Genomic DNA, 22,135 nt, shown 5'->3' on the forward strand with positions numbered 1-22,135 from the left:
TAAAGGTGGCATACAAACGCTGTAGTTGGTAAGTACTGTAGTTCAATAGATAGGATATTGGACTGAGAGTCAGGGACCCTTGGTTTTACTCCTGGATTTCTCACTGCCTGCTATATGACATTGGGCAAGTCACTTCTTCCTCCACCCTTTGTTTTTCCTATTTAGAACAGGAGGGCAGATATTGTTTCTTCCTGTATATATACACCTACAACAATGCAGCCCTGCTTTTGACTGTTATAAAACAGATATGCAACCAAGACACTCTAGAATAAGTTGCAAATTTCAACTGTACAAATATCCTCCCTCATGAACAACTGAAAAATCATCTTTTATTCCAGAGCATTCTGATAAACTTTGTGGATAAATCAGTTACGTCCATTGCCATCATGAATATGCAGCAGCTATCAGCACACACCTGCCCTTCACCTGCCCAGGATGAGAAGTGAGATACAACATGTTGCCTTGTTTAACTCACAGGAAGGAGTGTAGGCAGAATTTAATTACCCACTTTAGAGTGTAATTCAGACAACAGATCTAACTAGTCAAAAATGCCATGACAACTTCAGTGATAAATACCTGACAAATCATCCAAAAAATATTTATTAGCAGCAAGTTGTAATGCCCCTGTGACAGAATCAGAGAAATGCAGAGCTAGGAAGGTTCCTGAGGAGATCTTTCAGTCTGACCCCGATACGGAGGCAAAATCATATGTGTCAAGAATATCCTTGATATATCTTTGTCTAATATATTCTGAAACAGCTTCAGTGAAGGAAATTTCACAAGGTCCGGAAGCAGCTGGGCAAATTTCACTACCTTTATCATTAAAATGTTGTTCCTAATAGCTAACAAAATCCTTGCTGCAAATTAAACTGATTTCTTCTTGTCCTACCCATTGGATATGGTGAACAATCTATCACCAGCTCTTCATAACATATTGACTTGTACTTAATTTTCAGACTCTTCAGTCTTTTTCTGCAGTAATGCCAACATACTGGTTCGGTATTGTTTGGACAAAAAATCACTACCTGCACAACATCAGCATTTGAATGGGAGAGACCATATATTGTGGGTTGGGTCTGAGTCTACTTATCTGGGTAAGAAATGCAGTGTGACAGAACAAGACTGCTACTACACAGGCTCAGACTCCGACTCAGACTCCAACTCATATTATGAAGCAGATTGTGTTTGCAATTTTGCTCACAGTTACATGGCTGGAAGCCAGGTAAATTCATGGTAAATGAATTCATTGGCTTCAGGCAATTAACCCCCATATCTTTGAGTTCAGAATCTGTCCATATTTGTACTGAAGAAATAAATTCCATAACTATTGAATCCCATTGCTCTGTTATTCTTCCTCATGTCTCTTATATTTGCTCTCTCACCTGGGTGCTTGCAGGCTGAGACCTGCAGACCTACTAGAAAATCTGGGCTTTGTGCCATAGGATAAACTTTTAGAGAAGTTTGCAAAGTTTAAAGCAATGATAGGAGAAAAATGATGCTGTTTTTGCAGGAGTGACTTCAGTGTAAACTGTGCTGCAGAAATATTAATAGAGAACTCTGTTCAGGCCTGCAAGTGCATCCGTTTCCTTCCCCAACTCACTCTATATATTGAATGGCTTTAGGTGTGTGCTTTGATGTAAAAAAAACTGTTTCATTTTGATATGAATGCTGCTGGAGCCCTTGTACAAGTGGATACTGTATCACAGCTGATAGGAAGAATCAATAGACCAGTGTATCAGTTAGCAAAAAGCTGACAAGCTATCTGGCACCTGGATGGCATGACTGGTATTAGTTTACTGGCTGTTGCCTGATGCGGCTCAAGTTGGTTATTCACTGTTATCTCCCTGCTTATGTCAGACACAACTCTCTAGAAAAAACTGAGCTGAGAAGTTTCACAAAATGTACTTTAATCAGACAGAGTCAATTTCTAGCTTTGCTTAGATAACTGAAAATCATAACTTGGAAGAAAAGATCTTTGGCCTGGGGTAAAAAAAAAAATGCTACATCTGTCTTTAAGAGCAAATGGGAGCTTCAAGCAGAATTGAAAACAAAGTTTCATAGAAACACATTTGCTGCTCTCCCATTCATGAAATTCAGAAACAAAAAATTGCAAGATTCACAGAGTTTGGGAGCCCAGTGCCCAAGCAGGGTGCATGAAGTATGATGTAATAGGTTTCAGTTTCTTAAAACAGGATGCCCTTTGACCAGGAAAAAGGACCTTTTCTAATCCCAAACCTTTGAGACACTGGCTGCATCTACACAAGATGCTGACTGCACAGTTGTTACTGTGCAGTCATTTAGTACTTGTGTATACACAGGAACTAAATGACTGCACAGTAACTGGAGTTACTGCACAGTAGCATCTCCACATGGCTTTTTGGTGATGCTGACTGAGCACTGTCACAACCCAAAGTTGTGATTTTTTGTTTGTGTGTGCTTCGGCACTGCTAAATTATTTTCTCGCTAAATTGCATCTTCTATGCACGGTGGAGTTTTCTGCTGCAGAAGAGAACCCCGGTGCGACGGAGAATTTCCCGCCAATTTGTAGCTTTCTTTGCATGGAGCATTTCTTTTTGCATCTAAGAAATGCTCGGTGCAAAGAGTTCCCGCCATTTGTATTCAAATTCGAGCCACATTACTGGTTCACATTAAATTATGCACACGTGGCGGCTAGCAATTGGCTTGCTAGCCGTATAAAGAGCTTGGGTGGTTTCCACCCAAGTTGGAGAGAAATTGGAGAACTCCGAGGAGACGCCCGCAAGGGAGGACTCCACGAACACCAGGAGGAGGAGACTTCACGCTGTGTGAAGATCTCTAAGCGCTGCGGATCCTCACGGACCCAACGCATTTCTTAAAAGGCAATAGAGGCCTGACCAGCCTCTGGCCTCTCCCCGTCGCCGATAGATTCCTAGACGTATCTCTTCCTGCACAAGAAACAGAGGAACCCACGGAGCTTCAACAACTCCGTTGGAGAGAGCGAATTCGTCGTACGAACCCACGGAGCTTCAACAACTCCGTGGGAAAGAACGAACTTGTCATAGTCCTCTAACAAGGATTTAAGCGGAGCTGTGCCTGGAAACTGTCCAGCCTACACCACGACCACCTTTGGTGTAAGTAAACAATCTTTAAATCAACCACTACGCATCCGTGACTAATTCTAGGTCGCCTCCGGTCTTCTCCGACCCCGCGTGCCCGGGCTACTGGCCACGGCCCGCGTGCACAAAAGGGCCCGGATCGCTCCCAGCCCTCACAAGCACTAGCTCATTACTACTGCACAGTAGCGTCATGTCATGCTTTGTGCCACGTGATGCTACTGCACAGTAGTAATGAGCTACCAAGCTGTCAGCATCTTGTGTAATCACAGCCTCTGTGTCATGAAAGAATCATCAGGTCATACTTTTAGCTATCTTTTCATAAACATTTTAGAATACACCTGGTTTAGATGGACCAGCTTGCAAATGAGGATGTGTTTATGCACAGCTACAACACACATATGTGTAAGTTACTAGATCCATATTAAGTCTGAGGGCTCATTATCATACTTTCTATTTTAATACTATGGGTGTAATATTATGATCAGGCATAGCAGTTATGTTAAGTCTAATTATATTTGTGTAATTAAATTGTTGAATGATCCTGATCAGTAGAAAAAGGATCACTGTTTACTTGGCCATATATATGCTATTGTGATAGGAATAGTAGAGAAACCTACAATAGAGCCTGTTGAATTGCTAGCATCTTTGGTATCTTTGATTTTGAAGACTCTGTGAGACTAATCTTACAGATATCTTTTAGGAATCTGCTGGCATGCAGGCGTTGGCAGATGTTATGTTAATTGCACAATAAATTGTAACATGGCACAGCTGGAGCTGTCAGAGAAACTTACAGGCTACCTTATCATGTTGCCACATGGCAGCAATGGTAACAGGGCTGCTAGGGCAGTCCTGCAAAGGTCCAGGTTCATGGGGAGTAAGGGATCATAAAGCGGGTCCCTGATGTCAAGGTTCCCACATGTCACCAAGTTGAAATGGTGCTGTGGGAAGTCTGGTACTGGGGTACCCCAGCACTGGCTGATATACATTGGGATCTGAGGAGTTTTATCCTCAGATTGTCGGGGACAACTTCCTGATGCAAGTGCTGGTGCAGCCAACTAGAGGCCATGCTCTTCTTGACCTGCTGCTCAAAAACAGGGATGAATTGGTGGGGAATGTAGTAGTGGGTGGAAACTTGGGCAGCAGTGACCACAAAATGACTGAGTTCAGGATCCTGTGGAAAGGCGGCAGGATGGAGAGCAGCAGAGTAAGGACCCTGGGCTTCAGAAAAGCAAACTTTGAGTTTCTCAGGGAACTCATGAGTAGGATCCCCTGGGAAGCCAGGCTGAGGGGGAGGGGAGTCCAGGAGAGCTGGCTGTACTTTAAAGAAACCTTACTGAGAGTACAGGAACAAACCATTAAGATGCACAGGAAGACTAGCAAGTATGGCAGAAGACCAGCTTGGCTTAGCAGGGAACACCTCAGTAAATTAAATCACAAAAAGGAAGTTTATAGGAAGTGGAAACTTGGACAAATAACTACGAAAGAATATAAGAACATTGCTCAGGCATGCAGGGATGCAGTCAGGAAGGCCAAAGTGCAATTAGAGTTGCAGCTAACAAGGGACGTGAAAGGTAACAAGAAGCATTTCTACAAGTATGTCAGTAGCAAGAGGAGAATCAGGGAAAGTGTGGGTCCTCTACTGAATGGGGAGGCAACCTTGTGACAGAGGATGCAGAAAAGTCTGCAGTGTTCAATGCCTTTTTTCCTCTGTCTTTACAGGCAAAGTTAGCTCCCACACCTGGCAGCACAGTTTGGGGAGGAGGTGAGCAGCCCTCAGTGGTGAAAGAACAGGTTAGGGACTACTTAGAAAAGTTGGATGTGTACAAGTCCATGAGGCAGGATGGAATGCACCCGCGGGTGCTGAGGAAGTTGGCTGATGTGATTGTAGAGCCACTGGCCATCATCTTTGAAAACTCATGGTGATTAGGAGAGATCCCGGGTAACTGAAAAAGGGCAAACATAGTGCCCATATTTAAAAAAGGGGAAAGGTGGATCTAGGGAACTAAAGAATGGTCAGCCTTACATCAGTCCCTGGAAAAATCATGAAGCAGATCCTCAAGGAATCCATTTCTAAGTACTTGGAGGAGAAAAACCTGATTAGGAACAGTCAGCATGGATTCACTGGGGCAAGTCATGCCTGACCAATCTGATTGCCTTCTACAATGAGGTGACTGGCTCTGTGGATGTGGGAAACTGGTGAATGAGGTATACCTTGATTTTAGCAATGATTTTGATACAATCTCCCACAACATTCTCACAGGCAAGCTAAGGAAGTATGGACTGGATAAATGAATGATAAGGTGGATAGATAACTGGATGGAGCATCGGAATCAGAGAGTAGTAATCGATGACTCAATGTCAAGTGGGCAGTCGGCATCAAGTGCATTGCTACAGGTTGTGGGTTCACTGGCTGGGCAGCAGCTGTGCAGAAAAGGGCCTGGGGGTTACAGTGGACAATAAGCTGAATATAAGCCAACAGTGTGCCCTTGTTGCCAAGAAGGCAAACAGCTGACTGGGCTGTATTGGCAGGTGTGTTGCCAGTAGGCCAAGGGAAGTGGTTATTTCCTTCTATGCAGCACTGGTAAGGCCACATCTAGAGTACTGTGTTCAGTTTTGGGCCCCCCATTGCAGAAAGGATGTGGACAAATTGGAGAAGGTCCAGTGAAGGGCAACAAAAATGGTGAGGGGGCTGGGGGACATGACTTATGAGGAGAGGCTGAGGGAACTAAGCTTATTTAGTCTTCAGAAGAGAAGACTGAGGGAGGATTTAGTAGCAGCCTTCAACTACCTGAAGTGGGGTTCAAAAGAGGATGGAGCTAGACTGTTCTCAGTGGTGACAGATGAAAGAATAAGGAGCAATGGTCTCAAGTTGCAGCAAGGGAATTTTAGGCTAGATATTAGGAAGAACTTCTCACTAAGAGGGTAGTAAAAAAATTGGAACAGGTTACCAGAGTGGTTGTGGGCTCTCCATCCTTAGAGGTTTTCAAGACCCGGCTAGGCAAAGTTTTGGCTGGGGTGATCTAGTTGGGGGTGGACCTGCTTTGAGCAGGGGGTTAGACTACATGACCTCCTCCATAATTTTGTATGATTTCTATCTCCAAAATTGTACATCTTACTATGCCAGATCATGAACAGCTGGCATAAAACAATGCACGATTTTAGGGATACAGGATAAAATTCCTCAGATGCCATCACACCTTTAAATTAATGTCTGCTAGGGGCCCAGCACATCTAAATGAGATGCTATTCCACCCTGCTAGAGACTCTGAAAACCCATTAATATAAAAGATAAGGTGGGGCCTCCTTTTCCTTATTGCTTGTTGTGATCTAGTTTTAACACTAATTTGAAAGTATATTCCAAATGTATTTACTTTAACAGTTTTTCAGGGAGTCAAGCATAAGGAATAGGGGCGCACTTAGATGCCTAATGGGTAGAAAAGGATCTGATTCTAAGTGTTTGCATTCAAGACTGGGGTTTTTGCAGCCTTTATATGAATAACATACATGAAAATGAGACAGTTATAGACCTAAAACATAGTAACCAGTTCCCACTGTTGACTTGATTTTGCTTTCTCAAAGGGCATGTTTCCCTTGCACAGTGCAGTGCTATCTAGAGGTACCTTAGCCAGCTCCCTACAAGCAGGTGCATTAGACAGAGGCTCCTTGGGCACATCTACATGTGCAATTAATACAAAGCAATAAACTCCAGAGATTATTGTTCCTGGATGTGCTGTTTGAATATGTACCCAGGACCACAGCACATTGAGTTGGCTTGGAGCAGCCCCAGCTGGTAGGATGCCTGAGGGATCAGCCTGCCAGTCTGGGGCTACTCTCCCCAACCCAACATGCTGTGGAAAGGCTGACTGGGGCACAAAGGTGCTTCAGTGCAGGGCTAGCTGGCAGGCAGCCACAGCAGCATCTACATGTGTGCGGCTGTGGAGTTTTTCTACTCCACAGTGGGATAGTACTTTTATTTACAAGTTAGTTTACTCCAGTCTAATACGGGCTCACATGTAGATGCTGAGATGTTTACTACGCAGTAGGGGTATGCGAAATGGGCCCTATTTGATTTGGATTAGGATTCGGCCCAAATCAGGGACAGTGATTCAATTAATTGATTTGGATCACTGTCCCCAATTTGATTTGGCCAAATCTGAATCTGAAGATTTGATGCTGATTTGGAGAATCAGCAATTCAGACATAGACACAGCTTTAAATATTTTTTCTATATACCTCCAGGTACCAGGCACACATGAACGCTGCGATGCTGGGGCAGATGGAGCATCACACTGGAGTGTGGGGCTCCCCCCCCAACGGCAAACACGGAAGTAGATCAGAAGTACTTCTGGTTCACTTCTGGGTCTGCTGGGGAGAGCACGGGGGAGCCCCTCTGTGCCCTCCCCAAGCTTGGCAATCAGCTGTGGTGGGACACTGGTGGCCCCCCCAGACCCAAAAGGCACCAGTCTCTGAGCCAGGGGCATCGGGGTGGGGGAGGGCAGCAGACCTGGAAATGGACAAGAAGTGCTTCTGGTCCACTTCCGGGTCTGCTGCTGAACACGCTGGAGACCCCACCCCGCACTCCTGTGAGACTCTCCATCTGCCTCAGCATCACAGCATTCATGAGCCACCTGGTACCTTGCAGTATGTAGAAAAAACATTTAAAGTTGTGTCTATGTCTGAATCTCTGAATCTTTCCGAATCTCTCTGAATTGATTAGGAGGGTTCCAATTCATTTTGGAGAGATTAAAGGGTTTCCTGATCAGTTCGGATGCGGAGATTTGGCCACCGAATCTGGCTGAATCTTCACCAAATTGAATCAGCGACCAAAGCTTCAGATAGTCCTACTATGCAGCTGTTTAATCTACTGTGCAGTAAATATCTCATGCAAATGCATCCTTTTTAGACTAATTTACCCTGCTTTCAATGGAATAAATCAGCCTGGGTGGGGCCTCATACCATTGTGGCTACACTTTTTCTCTACTGGGTATCTCTACATGGCACTATTTTGTCTGATAAAGCAATACACAAAGCTGCAGGCTCAAATGTTACAGCTGTGAATTACTTCTGCTAGAACTGGAGAAGAAAACAATTCCTCAACCTTAGAATTATTTGGGTTTAAATGCCACCTCATTTTTCTTGGCAATGCAACAGAATGTCTACTACTGATACACAATGCTGGCATTTCCCTTTCTCCCAGGAGACCTATAGTAAGATTAAGGGCATAGTTCTTGCTGTAAACCCACAAGTCTCTAAGGACCTTTCTTGAAAGTATACTTAGCCTGAGTAAAAAAGGCGAAAGGTCTCAAACAGTGACAAAAGTAGATAACAAGCAAGTAACCTTAAGTCACAGGATCACAAATGTAAGGTGCAAGTAACAGATAAGCACAATGCTAAGGCAGCTGATAGGCATGAAGCATGAAACTACATACACAAGTTACAGCTACTTTGAGATATTTTAAGAAGTGTATATAATTGAAGGGACACGTATTAATCGTAATAATATCACAGCAATCAGCTGATATAAATGTCAATGCTTAATAAGTAACATGGAAAATTAACCTATCAGAACTAGGGGATTCTAACAGAAATCTGGCTGTAGATGTTTAAATAAGATGAAGCAGAAATGTACCGAATATGATTATACACAGATCAAGGGGGATTAGTGTAACATATTACATATAATGCTTCCTAATATAGTCCCAGTGGGGGGAGAATAACAACTAAGATGATGACTAACTTGTTTCACCCACTTCGGGTCTCTCTGCAGAGGACAGAGCATGTGAGTAACATTAATATTGTTCATTCTTTTCTGCCTTTCTTCTTTTCTGCTGTCACAGGTATGCTGTTTTATTTGGGCTTGGTAAGAAAAATGTTTTCTCTCACCTGTGTGACTCAAGGAATTCCATCTATTGATGACTTCTCTACTGTAGCAATAACCCAGAGATTGAGCACTCCCAAAATACTTTATGCTGTCTGTATAAATGGCACAGTTAACAAATTAAGCTACAGAACAAAGCGGGGGCGGGGGGGGGGGGAGGAAGGCATACAACATGGGACATTTTAGGGATGGGAAGAAGAATGGCTGAAACTTTCCTATACATTAGCTAATGTCTGAACCATAGTTGCCTGGCAATTGGGATGCAAATCGCTCTGGTACACTGGCAGCCAAAATAGTATTCCACTGGTCACAGTTGCAGGTCCATCCTTTTGTACAAGCAAATGTACCATGGAAGACTGTGTACCTGAGCACCAGGCAAATGCAATTATTTATATATACAAATGAACGGTCATGAAATTGATGGATACATTTAAATAATAATAATAATAAAATAATAAATTCACTTTTCATTTCCAGTGCAGCCTCACCCTGGGGATCTTTATTAAGCAGTGCTCCAGTGATGTATTTGTGTTTTCATGGTACAGATGAGAACACCAAGAACAACAATTGTTGCAATTCTCAGCCCAGGTCAAACAAAAAGTCTGTAGTGGAGGCAGGAGCAGATCTTAACTGTCCTTTCTGTGATACAATAACGAGCTCATTGTCCCCTACTGTATCCATCATGAGATGCAGTCCCAGCCTTAAGTAGCACACAATCTAAGAAGGCAAGTAACAAAAAAAGTTATCCATGTTAGGAATCTGAAATAAATATAATATGGCTTTTTACATATTCAGAGCAAAGTAATTTATCTTTACAGTTCTCCTCTGGGTGAGTTAAGGTTGGGTCTTTCAGAGGAAAATAAGAGCACCCAACCCCCTTAGACTCCTTTGAAACATCCAGCCCATTTTTACTGACAGGAGAATTGAGGCAGAGAGAGACTAAGAAGCCAGGATCATTTAGAGAGTCAGCAACTGGGAATTGCCGGTTTTATGATCATTTAAACTAGTGATGCTCAACCTCTGGCCCATGGGTCAAAACTGGACCATGAGGCCATGTCATCCCTCCGATAGGTATTCCCACAGGTCCAACAATTTGGCAGCAGGGAAACAGTGCCAGAGTTAATTGCAGCTCTTACGTTGCCAAATTTATGGAACCATGGGGAACCCCCCAGGCTGGATGACATGGTCCACACACTAGATTACCTGGCACATGAGGTCACTCTGTGGCAGATCCAGTGTTTGGGGTCAGGCTGGCATGTGGAATTACACTGCTCGCTGGGTTGGTCCAGAGCATGGTTTCAAGAGGAGACTAAGCAGCTACTTGGCTAGGATGGTGTGGCAGGGCACTGTTGGTGCTGCCACTTTAAGGGCCAGAAGACAGCAGTGGGCAGGTGCCTGATGAGGGCAGCCATTTTAGGTTCAGGGCTGCCCATATAAACAGGGCATTTTTGCTGCCTAGGAGGCCAGGTAACAACATTACCTGGCTGGAGGACTGCTGGTATCATCCGGAGGTAAGGGAGGAGCTGTAGGGAATGGTCAGGAGGCTCCTGGTCCTGGGCAGGACCTAAAACTGCACCCTGTGGGGAGTGGGTGGCCTGGTGAGGCTCTCAGTGGTGTGGGAGCCCCCAGGAGATGCCAGGTCATTTACCACCCTGGTGAAAGGCAGGTCTGGGTGCCTTAACCCCTATCCCCCACAACTGGGTGGGTTACCTCCTTTGTAGGGTCTGGAAAGTGGACCCCAGAGAGAGAGTGGAGCCATAGACTCGCAGCGGTCTGGACATCCCCTGACTGATCAATGCTGGGGCTAGGACCGGAAGGGTCGAAGGGCCGGGGGCCCACCGCGAGAGACGCCCAAGAGCTGCGCGCCTGGAGTTCCAACTGGCCTGGAGGTGGGCCAGGGCTAGAGGAGCCAAAGGTCCAGGGGGCACCACATCTGTAAGGGGGAAGCAGTTCAGGGAGCTATGTTGCCCAGGATGAAGGCGGAATAGGCCGCCTGAGGAGAGGAATCCAGGTGGGGTTCAACTAGTAGTATTCTGGGGCCCAGAGTGGGGCTGGTGATATTGATAACATCTGGATGCCATCTGTGAGGCTTGCCCTGTGGCATAGGGGAGGAATAGAGCCACAGATAGTGCCCCCTGGCATCGGGGCAAGAAATAGGCAGCCTCCTGCTTTAAGATCAATTCATTAACAACAAGGCATGGTGGGTGAGAATGTGGGCGGTTAGCCCAGAAACAGGTGAGCGGGCCACAGTGAGATTGGCCCGGAGTAGGCCCCCTGTTACAGATGGTTGAGTCAGGCATGATTCTGCCTTGAGCAGGGGACTGGACTAGATGACCTCATGAGGTCCCTTTCAACTTTACTTGCCTATGCCACAATCCTCTGATCAGGCTGTGCACAGAATCAGGCTAGCATTGAGGCTGGATCTGATGTATGAAGTCAGGACATTGTGCTGGATTGCACTTGTCAGAAGTGGATCTAGAAGGGGTGCAGTAGTGCAACTACACCCCCACTTTCCAGACAATGGTGCTGTGGGAACCTCTGGATTGGACAGTGGGCTGTGCTGTCACTGTTCCCAGCTGGCCCCAGTCCCTGGGCAGCTTGTCTGGAGCTGGCAAGGAGCAGCTTTCAAGCTTCCTTCATGTTTAGGACAACAGGGAATGAAGAAGCAGAAGGCTGGTGAGGGGAAGGGGGAGAGCTGTGCCTTTGAACATGGAGGGGAGGGAGTATTCTTATATGCTTAGAGGACTTTAGAAAAAGTCTATAAAGGCTTCCACAGCATGGGCTGCCCATATCAGTGAGTGGAGATAGGGAGGGGGCTGGGAATAGGTGTGCAGCTACCTCTGCAGCATGGATGACAGCTCCTGCAGCCTGCTTGACAAATCCTAGATCCACCCCTGACACCTGTTGGCTGAACTCATGCTAGATCAAGTCCAAAGACCAACCCAGAGCCATTCATCCAGGCCACAGGACCAGAAGGTTGAACACTGCTGTTCTAGACTAAGGTGCTTTAGACCATGTTAAACAGTTGCCCTTAAATATGTGGCTTCCAATGTTTCACTTCCCTGCCTAAGCAGAACCTGCATGCCAGGGTACACTGCTCAGAAAGTTTTATTTTGTAACTCTGCATAATAGGATGGGATGCATCAAATTCCTTCTCACTTGGGACTGGGTATACATCTTAACTAGAAACTCAAAGCCAACTTGCCCTAAGTTTTGGAAGGGATGAAATATGAACTCTATAACTTGGGACCTAAGCCTATCCCTATTCTTGACTACAGGATTTGAAGAAAGGTTGGCAAATATGGGAGGTGTAAGGACTAATCTACTGTGATACTAAGCCCCTGCAACTGCAGCTTTCCAACTAAAGTTTTTGCATTTAATTGCCTGTCTCAGACAGGAACACAGAAAATAAGCAGCAATTATTTATACAGGCTAGTAACTTTGTGTTAAGAGTGTTTGATTAAAGAGCCCTCTAAAGAAACTCCTTAAAAGCATTTGAATCAGTCTTAATATATGTTTGCTGTAATATCTGAAATTAATTCAAACAAATGTTTATTTGAACAGGCAGGTGGGACTCAAGTTATGGATCAACATCTTGTTTTTTTTCCTCTTCACATCTTCCTAAGTACTGTAGATGCTGCTAAAGCCACTGGAAATCTTATTCACAAGAGTCGTTTTTTTTTTTTTTTTTTTTTTCTTCCCACCTGAAAGCAGTCAGGCCAGACATTTGTGTGCTTGTCCAAACATGAAACGGAAGCTGTAGGACTCAAAACTCAGAAATCCTTTAACTTATCAAACCAATCACAACTAAATGGCACAGACTGAAATTCAGATCCTACAACGCCAAGCTCTTTATCAAAATCATTTCAATAACAAATCTGAGGAATATATCACCACCTCATAGGGATTCTGGAGCAGAAAAAGCTACATATATTGGAAAATTAATCATGGAAGATTATCCACTCAGTTCCAGTCCCAGACCAAGGACTGTAGTTGCTCACTCCTGCTCTGTGCAGCTACCATGTAATGGGCAGAATTCCAACCTGATGAATGAGCAGCTGTAAGTGGTCTGATTAAAGTATAGGACTGATTGTATTACCTCTCTCTGGGTCCCTAAGTGCCGAAACTATAGGAATATAGAGAAATCAGTGCATCTCCAGAGGTGATTCTAGTCCTATAACTGGGGCACTTACATGCCCAGAGGGGTCATAGAATTGCTTCTACACTTTAGTTGGGTAATTCTGAATTGTCCCAAGCTGCATTTTGGTCAATTGCTAGGTGAAACAGAATTCTGCCCAATATCTACAAAAAAGGGGACAGGAGTGAAAAGAAGCCATGGCAGAACTAAAAAAACCCCCAATTATAAAATTGCTTTCTTAACGGCACCCAGGAGCCCTGGCCAACATCTGGTCAGCTTCCAAACGTGGTTTCAGCTAAATAATAATTGTATCCAGTTTCTATACAGCATATTTCATCAGTAGATCTAAATGCATTAAATAACCAAGCATCACTACCTCCATTTTTTTTTTTTTTTTTTTACAGAAAGGAAAATCCAGTCATGGGGAGGAGGGCAAACATGACTCGCATAAGGTTAAACAGTGACCAAGTGGGAAACAGAATCTGGACTGAACCCAGTCCAGTGCTTCATCCATTAGATCACTCTTTATTTATGCTGTCAATCTCAAATAAATACCTTACATAAATATATCACAGTCTTCTTAGTGACCAAAGACTGAACTGGTGACCAAGAGAGTTATAATTTTAAGCTTCTACAGCATGAATTAAAGGAACAAGTCTGGTAGCAGCTACTAGCTGTATTAGCCACTTCTCTGTTAACAGGGGTGAGAAAAAGACACATGGGTCATTCTGTGCTATGCATAGGCATAGATAACTGGTGACATTAGCCCTTCCATAAATAATACAATTGAACCTGATCATTCATATCCTTGTAGTTTACAACCCATTTAATTTGCAGACAGTTGCTGAATTTAGAACAAATTACTCAGTTCCCTGTTGCAGCTTCCACTTCAAAGTACAGCAGTTTTTCACCCACCTGGTCAGTGGTCAGCTCATCAATGGTCCTAGGCAGCTGATCAGAGGAGTGGTGCCCTTTGAAATAAAAGCTGCAGCAGCTCAGCAGTGTTTGCTGTGGCTCTGGATACTTTTAAAATCCTCATCTTTACGGGGGGCTGGGACCCTAGCCCTGAGAAGTATCCTGATTCTTTGGTATTACGTTAGTAAATAAAGGAAACATTTAGAATAGCCATTCCTTTATAACACTTTACTAAGTGAACAAGTTTAGTCATTGTACAAAGCTACTTATTAAAGCATTGCTTTCCAAATGTGTAAGTTAAATGCTATTTTAATTCTGAAATGTCCAGAAAATGATTTCAGCCCCAAGTTTCCTGAAATTATTTTTTCTGCAGGATCTGTAAACTGTAAGTCAAGCTTTGTCCTTTTGCACCTGGAAAATCAGGGCACAGTGGCAGAGCAGTTAAACCAGTTGACCTAGCCGTAAAAGAATACCTCTTTCTTTGTGTTGGGGAGTCAAAGGCAGCTGGATATGGTACTAGCTACCACACTTTCTTTTAGTTCATTGGTTGCAAAAACTGGTGTGCTTTAACTACCCTGATGGGCCACAAGGCTTGAGAGAATGTTGACCTGTAAAAGTATACCCCTTGTGGATCAAAGTCCTGTTTTAATGCAATTCAGTGCACAGAAACTGCATTCATTTGCAGTACTGACTGCTGGTGAGCACTGCATTTTTCTTAATGTCACCCCTTTGGAAAAAAACAGACATTCATTTTTTGCTAGATCTTATGTTAAGCTTGTAGTTTTGGTAATGACATCGTAGCATTACCGGATGGGAGTTGCTCTGGGGATGTAAATGTAATGATATAGCTTTAATTACTGAAACATTACATCCACCCACACACAGACAACATTGTATGTTCCAGTGAACTTTTCATGACATTTATGTCATCATGCACATATTGCAAGCATAAAGCCATCTGCTATTTACTGAAGAAATCTTTTGTTACATCTACCATTACCGTACAATACTTTCCAGACAAAATCTCAAAATATCCTAACAATTGGATAATTCTAATTATTGTGGCTTGATTAACTGGAATTTGTCTTGCCTCTTTTTAGTCATTCTGAAATATCAAGATCATATTCTGCTGGCAAACAAAACAGTTGAATAAAGTTGCAGGCACTAGAGCTAACCAAAACTTAGGTAGAGATACATTTCTGACATTTCAAAATTTGCCACAAAATGAAAATTCTAAAAAGATATGGTTTCAGAAAATGTAATTTTAGAATCCCAAATTTTTCTCTGAAAATCTAAAATATAGTTCATGAATAATATAATAATTAGGTAAGTAGGATAAAATTAAGAGTTCTAATGGGATAAAATAAAAATTGAAACAAAGTATCATAATTGTAAAGGGATTTTTGTTAATTTCCTAAAACAAGAAATTCCAGAATATGGTTTTCTTTTAAAAACATTCTGTTGGAACTTGCACTGATGTTTTTCCAAGCATTTCAGTTTTTATGAAACCAGCATTTTCATTGAAAAGTATTTTGACAAAGAGAATATTGACCAGCTCTAATCTTCTTTTAGAGGTCTATTTTTCCTTTATTCAGTATAATGGCCTTGCAGTACAAATCCTTGTCTGAAAAGATAATTTCTACCTGGGATTTTCATCAGGATCATGTTGGTTTCTTCTTTTGACTGGGAGTACTGAAAACAGTCTATTGCCAACATTTTTGTGGTTTTTGGACTAACATCAACTTCTCTGTGGTCATATTGAGATGACTGAGATAGATCTCAGATTTGTCCCCAGCCTCATTTCCAAATAGAGAATACAGCCTTTGTGAAAGCTTTGCCTATGTATTTGGTCAAAAATAGTTTGTGACTTCAATCTGTACAAAAGCAGAAATAGCACAGGGTACCACTAGCATCAGAGTAATGGAACAGTTGAAAAACTTCCAACCAGGATGAATGGGAGAGAACAGAGAAATACTGGAGTCATGGTTGATGAGGTACCTCAGCAATGTTAACAGCATCAAGCAACTGGCATTTGGTTACAGCCAATGGTGGAGATAACTGGCAGGAAACTGATCAACTTGTTAAACTTGTAGTTTTCACCTTTTCAAGCAGCCATGTTTTGAGTAATTTAATTTTAACACCCTGAAAATAAGTACTTTGTTATTCATTTCCCCTAGTCACAACTGAGTAACAATCATGTAAAACTTCGTATGTTAAAACTGAACAATGGGCTCTGAAAAAATGAAGCATTTAACTTGCCTCTTAGCTCTGTCTGATGTGGCAGGGATATGGCACATATATAATCTGTCACTTACAATGTAAAATAACTGTTTTTACATAAACATCTTGGGTTCCTCCTTCTCACAGGCTGTAACCTTGAAAAGATTACAAATAAAATAGCATCTGGATTATCATAAGATTACAAATAAGATGGCAGATGGATATTCTGAAGAGCATCCAGCTGCAGAAGATGGGGCCAGAAGAAAGGCTACAAAAGAACAGTTAGAGAATTATGAGCTCCATGTCTGGTGTTATCCATCCTTTTGTGAGAAGAGATCATGGAACTCATGCAGGAGGAGTGGCAAGTAAAGAAGAGAAGAGCCAATCAGGAGGCACTCACAAGTTAAGCCCAGGAGGGGTGGTAGATAGTAGGACTGCACGAAGCTTCGGTTGCTGATTTGATTTGGAAGAGATTCAGCCTGATTCAGTGGCTGAATCTCCACATCCAAATTGAATCAGGAGACCCTTTAATCTCTCTAAATCAAATCAGAACCCTCCTAATCAATTCAGAGAGATCCGGAAAGATTCGGCGATTCAGACATAGACACAGCTTTAAATGTTTTTTCTACACACCTCAAGGTAGCAGGTAGCTCATGAATGCTGTGATGCTGGAGTGGATGGAGCATCCCACAGGAGTGCAGGGGACTCTCCAGCACACTTGGCAGCAGACCTGGAAGTGGACCAGAAGCACTTCCAGTCCACTTCTGCATCCACCGGGGAGCACGCAGGGGGCCTCCCCTGCACCTCCCCAGCTCAATGACTCGTGCCTCCTGGGTCCGGGGGGCACCCAGGGTCACCCCTCAGCTGATTGCCAAGCTGGAAGGGCGCGCAGGGGCCCCCAGCATGCTCTCCAGAAGACCCGGAAGTGGACTGGAAGTACTTCCGGTCGACTTCCAGGCTTGCCACTGAGCACAAGGGTGGGGAAGGGGTGGCCCACGCTCCTGTGAGATGCTCTATCCACCCCAGCATCGCAACGTTCATGAGCTGTGCCTGGTACCTCAAGGTATGTAGAAAAAACATTTAAAGCTGTGTCTATGGCCAAATTGCTGATTCTTTGAATCAGCATCAAATCTTCAGATTTGGTTTTGGCCAAATTGAATCGGGGACAGCGATTCAAATCAATCGAATCGCTGTCCCTAATTTGGGTCGAATCTGAATCCGAATCGAATATGGCCCGTTTCTCACAACCCTAAGTAGCTAGTTGGATCAATCCTTGTTCCCATAGAGAGAGAGCAAATCAAGTTTTCACGCTCAAAGGAACAGAGAAAGGAGATCAGTAGCTTTCCTCATGCCTGAGACAAGGAAGGAAACCTCAGAGAGAGTGAGAGGAGTGCAGATGCATGAGCTTCACTCAAGCACAGTGTTCTGTTTTACAAAAAACCCCCTGTTTTCTGAGCCATTTTAAAGGCAAGGAAGAAAGGTACAAATACAATCGTTGTCTCTTGTTGAATCATTGTTCTGCCTCTCTACACCAGACCTGTCTTCTGTCTGAACTAAAAGCATGACCCATCTCTCTGACATCTCATCGGGGATGACTAATTGTTATTTCAAACTCAACATGGCTTTAAACAGAACCTTAACCTTCCCTGACAAGTCCTCCCTTCAACTTCCTTTCTTGTTTCCTGAAGACCTTACTTCTATCCTGGCTGTGTCTCAGACCTGTTACTGGGGCATCATCTCCAGTTCAAATCTCTGTATGTCTTCCCAATCAGGTACTACCTAAATCCTGCAAAATATCTCTATGATATGGGCTTTCTTATCTATCTACACACCTAAACATTTTATCCAGCTTCTCATCATCTCGTGTTCAGTTACTGCAGCTCTCTGTTCCCTACCCTTGATAAATACACTGTTTGCCACATGTATGAATCCAGAATGCTATTGTAAGGTCATTTCTAGACCATCACTTTGATTAGATCTTTTCTATTTTTCCATCCCTCCACTGGCTCCTCCTACCCTGTTGTATCAAATTACTTGTCTTCTTTCTCAAAACCCTTTGCTGGTAATTCCTACCCAACCTATCATTTCCTACAGTACTGAAAGGTTGGCGCCTACCACTTTTCAGGCCATGACAGAAGTCTTCATTGGCCACTTGGTAGTAGTAGTTTTTCAAGCAAGAACATTAGTGCTTTCCCTCGTACAGCCAGCCCCTCAAGCTTTGAAAGAGCTCCCTGAAAAATATTAAGAAAATTATGTCTCTCTTTTCATTCAAATCCTTCCAACTTCCCTTAGCCATGATGACTATAAAAACCAAAAACAAAATAACCAGTGTTGTGCTGAGACCACTGCTTATCCGACTGATTTATCTATATTTCTCAGCATATGGTTACTGATTTCTTATGCTGGTTCTTGCTTTCTATAACGAATCCTTGTTGTTATCTTTTTACAGACCACTTGTCAGCAATACTTGTGATTCCAGAGTATTTGATCATACAAGCTCACCTGTTCTATGGAAAACAGATTTCATCTTCTCTGATCTCATGGCTGGAAAAGGGTGTGATCCTTTTAGTTGGCAAACTCCCTTCTGCTAAAAGCTAGCAAGGCCTGAGGGAGACAGGTAGTAGTGCTGAGGCACCACAGGGCAAGGAGTTGGCCTCTGGTGCATCTCAGCTGGTTCTCAGTGGTCAAGCAGCAGACAGTAGTGAGGGGCTTAGAGCAGAAAGGAACTCCAAGGCTAGGGACAGCAGTTGCACATAAACTGGTTTAAACCTGTAACAGAACATAAGTTCAGTGCACATAAACCAGTTTCAAAATGCTGAAACTGCTTTAAGATAAACCTGGCTGAATGTAGTATTAGACTTAACTGATTTGGGTCAAAGTAGTTTATGAAACTTCTATCCCAGACCCCTTCCTGGTTCAAGTCAAATCACAGTCCCCAGCATTCTTTCCAGCCCTTGGCTGGGCTATGCTGTCTGCTCCAGAGAGCAGGACTGGCCCCATCCCTCTGCTCCCTAGCTGGAGCAGTGAAGGCTGGCTGACAAGGTGGTGAGAGGTGGGGCAAACCTGGCTAGGGATGCAGCCAGTCTATGGGGGGGATCGGGGGCTGCTCCCCCCCAGGCAAACCCCACCTAGGGTCTGGGGTCAGGGTGGGATGTTAAACACCCCTTCCCCTGCTCAAATTTACTGCTGGGTGCAACTGTGGATTACAAATCCCAGAGGCATCTGGAAGCAGGAAAAGGAGGGGATGAGCAACCCTGCAGAGTCCTGCTGCTGTAATTCTGGACTGCAAATCCTAGAGACCTCAGGGGAAGCAGGAAGAGGAAGTGAACACACAGCCAGAGATCCATGCACTAGTGCCCCCTGGCGTCTGGCCTGAGCCACTACAGGCATGTGGCTGCATTTCCTGAATCAAAGGTAAATGTCTGTTCACTTCTGTTTCAGTTTAATTATGTGCATCTAACTAACTTTTAAAGACTGAATTGATTCAGCCTCAGGCTTTTTGACTGTCTGTGCATAGCCCAAAGGCGAGGAAGCATCCCAACCATGTGTCTCAAATGTGCACTTGGGATGCATCTGGGGCCAGGGTGAGTCACAGTAGCATTTCCAGACATAATCTGGAAGAAGGACAAATATATCAAAAGGAATTCACCCCAGCCAGGTCCAAGTAGGAGAGGCTTGCTTCACCCCTTGAACTGCTGGTCTGGGCACCATCTAAAAGATATTAAATGAACTCTCTGTAGTCATACAGAAGGCAGGTGCATTAGAAAGTATTTTTATTTAAATATTTTCTTCAAATTAGGGTCTAAGTCCCTCAGGGCAAGAATTGTCCATGCATTTATAGAATATAAAATTGACTGTGGGCCCTTATCCTAACTGGGCACTATTGTGATATAAATAAGTATCAAACACAGGACAGGACATTAATGACACCTATACATGTGATGGACCTCTACTCCCATTTTTGCTAATTAGCACACATCTCAGAAGACTCTCTGCTGCAAGTCTGCCTCCCCACAACATGTATTCAGCATCTCTGCATTTCAGAATAGTTAAAGGGCCCCCACTGCCATTTTGAAGCATGGGACACTAAATACATGTGATGCTGTGGGCACTTTAATTAAAGCTGCTCTCAGAGTGGCTCTAATTAAAGTGCCTCCCCCTTCCCAGAGCACGTGTATAAAAGCCCTAAGATGGTAGTCTTGCCCTCAAAGGTTAGACAATGCCTGAATCAAGCCTCTTTGGTCTACTGAGCAAAAAACAAAAATTAAATAAAACAGATTGAAAGTGGGGATTTTCAACTGTTCATAGCCCAGCTAAGTCTGAAAGGATTTTCACAAAGAAAGCAAAAAGGCATCATACTGCCCCCAGGAATGTTAGAATTGTACCAGAAAAGGCAACTTAAAACAAAAAAAGGTAGAAAATGTTTCATGAGAGAAGGTGTTAGTCAACCTCTGCCCCCCAACCCTGAACTCTAGCTTTGTGCATTGTCTTCTCTTAAGAGTCCTAATAAGTATATGGCCATTCATGGCCGGGTGAGGGAACTGAGCAGCATGCAACAGGAACGTGCAGTCTAGGCCAGGAACTGATGTGTCTAAAAATGGCCCCTCCTTACTCAGCATTACATCCACTCATTTTATTGATGCAAAGAAACTTGGGGTCCCATTAGATTTGTAGAGACAAAGAGAGGCAGTGTAGGTGGGTACTCAATGTGCTTCCTCATGAAGGCTCATGCTTTGGTGGGGCATCTACTTCAACATTCAAGATGTGCCTCTTCCATAATAAATAGTCCTGTCACTATCCTGAAACATTTGGGGTGATTTCTGACCCCGTGGGAGTTAACAAAGTTCTCCTCAGTTCTATCCAGCACACACTTCCTTAATTAACAATGAATTTCAGGCAGCTCTTCTGCAAACCATAAAAATCCAAGTGTCCTTTTCATATTCGTTTTCTACATCCTTGCACCCCAGATCTACAGCATTATGGAAGTCAACTAAAAGTCCAAATGTTTTCTTTGATGGAGGCCCCTGCAAATCTTGAGACTGGCCCTGGAACTAATTCAGCAACAGCAGATCCCAGAGTCCTCAAATATTACTATCTCAGCTGCTGTCCAAATGCCAGTGGTGGAACCTTTATTATCAATGGTGAAGAGAATGACTAGATTTTCAGATCCCTAGGGGAGCTTGCAAAGCTGGCATCTGACAAGAAAAAAGCACCTATTTTACTTGCAAACTGGATATATTTGCTAAAACATCACAGAATGGGGTAAAGATGAATCCTTACAATGTCACTTTTACACAGCTTCTATTGTAGTGTACTTTAACTAAGGCAGAGGTGCTAAGAATTAATAGGAATGTGCCACCACCTGCTGATTTCTGTTACTGCAACCATCCAGCAGCAAAAGGCTTGCTTGTCAGGATTCTGTACAGATTCCCCTTCCATTTCTCACCATCTCTGATGGAGAGAAACACTGTCCATCAAAATATTCATTTCCAGGAATGTAAAGGGACAATAAGTATATGTCTAACATGGCAAAATGACAATGTAACCATAGTGGACTAAGACATTCCCATGGTAACTTTAATCTACCTAGTATGAGGCAGGCTAGAAGTGCACCTTTAATATAGACTAACAGAATCAAACATGCCTAAGCTGTCATGAACCACAGCTAGCTCCATCAGATGCCATGCTGATGAAATAAGCTATGGCTCATGAAAGTTTATGGTTCTCTGATTCCATTAGTTTATAAAGAGCACTTCAACCCTCCCTTCTGCTTGGTTTCTGACTAATATGGCTAACTACCTCTCTATAGCTAGCATGAACAAGAGAAGCTACAAAGATGTAGATGCATGGACTAGTATCCCAAGTATGTACCCAGGATGCCTGGTAGGG

General features: G+C 43.5%; 1 protein-coding gene and 1 long non-coding RNA gene across 4 annotated transcripts in view; one reads left to right on the forward strand and one right to left on the reverse strand.

The window, feature by feature from the left end:
* The window catches only part of RALY (RALY heterogeneous nuclear ribonucleoprotein), a 423,518-nt gene that overhangs the window by 325,319 nt on the left and 76,064 nt on the right, over positions 1-22,135 (reverse strand). The gene's annotated exons all lie outside the window — the stretch shown is intronic.
* LOC132252432 (uncharacterized) lies at positions 10,213-17,016 on the forward strand. 2 transcript variants are annotated; one of them, XR_009464346.1, is made up of 3 exons: positions 10,213-10,484; positions 10,695-10,862; positions 13,516-17,016. It is a non-coding gene; the product is annotated as an uncharacterized LOC132252432 (long non-coding RNA). The 2 variants fall into 2 exon arrangements; XR_009464345.1 differs by lacking the exon at positions 13,516-17,016 and adding an exon at positions 12,538-12,672 and having other exon boundaries at positions 10,214-10,484.

This window comes from Alligator mississippiensis, chromosome 9 (assembly GCF_030867095.1).
Source record: "Alligator mississippiensis isolate rAllMis1 chromosome 9, rAllMis1, whole genome shotgun sequence".
NCBI lineage: Eukaryota > Metazoa > Chordata > Crocodylia > Alligatoridae > Alligator > Alligator mississippiensis.